This window comes from Mus pahari, chromosome 1 (assembly GCF_900095145.1).
Source record: "Mus pahari chromosome 1, PAHARI_EIJ_v1.1, whole genome shotgun sequence".
Lineage (NCBI taxonomy): Eukaryota > Metazoa > Chordata > Mammalia > Rodentia > Muridae > Mus > Mus pahari.
This window is the reverse complement of record NC_034590.1, coordinates 95,667,405-95,668,360: the sequence shown is the minus strand read 5'-3', so window position 1 is coordinate 95,668,360 and position 956 is coordinate 95,667,405.

The window sequence follows — 956 nt, the reverse complement described above, 5'->3', positions numbered from 1 at the left end:
GGATACACGGAGCAGAGCTGAGACAAGAACACCCTTGCAGAATGGCAGAATGGCAGAATGGACTCAGGGGCACTTGCCATGCCTGGCCAAGGCTGATCTAGCTCTGAAAAGCCATTCGTGGGCATTGTATCATCCCAAAGTGTACCTTTGTGTACGGCTTGGATATCGTATTTCATCCGATTTCTAGTAAGGAAACAGACTTGTCCAAGGTACTTCAGCTAGTGATTAGGTGAGGTATCCATACATCCTAGCATTTTGGAGGTAGAGGCAGAAGGATCTAGAATTCATGGGCATCCTTGTTACATAGGGTTTAAGGCTAGTCTGAGCTACAGAAGCCCATAGCAAAGACAGTCTCGGGCTCCTGGTCCTCTTGCTGTCCTTTTCTCAGTCCTGGGGTCCATTTGCTACAATGCCTGGCTGTACGAGGTGCTGGGGACTGAAGGCAGGGCTTGGGGAATGCTAGTCAAACACATTACCTATTGAGCTACACCTCCAACTCTACCTCTAGTGAATGAAGAGCTGGCTTTCATTCTAAACATTCCAAACACATCTCTTCCTAGTCCTTTTACCGTCCTACTAACTGACACATGAAAAGAGGACAGGTGACTCGGCCTTGGTCCCTAAAGTCATCTGTTTACCTCTTCAGGTAGCTTCCCTTGGACAATGCTATTTCTATGGCCTAGAATGTCCCATGCCTCCTTTCTTTGCCTAGCAAACCCCATCTTGTTACAAGCCTCAGCTTACATGTCCTATCCCCACTTTCTCCCAGATTAGTTTAACTCCCTGGATAAGTTGATACATAACTATTGGAGCCATGGTAATCTATATTTTTCTATTCTTTTTTTTTTTTTTTTTTTTTTTTTTTTTTTCACATTAAAGGACAGATGAGGAAGGAGAATCTGAAAGTATTTCCACCTATCAGAAAGGAACCTGGGGGGAGGGGGCGGCTCCCCTAG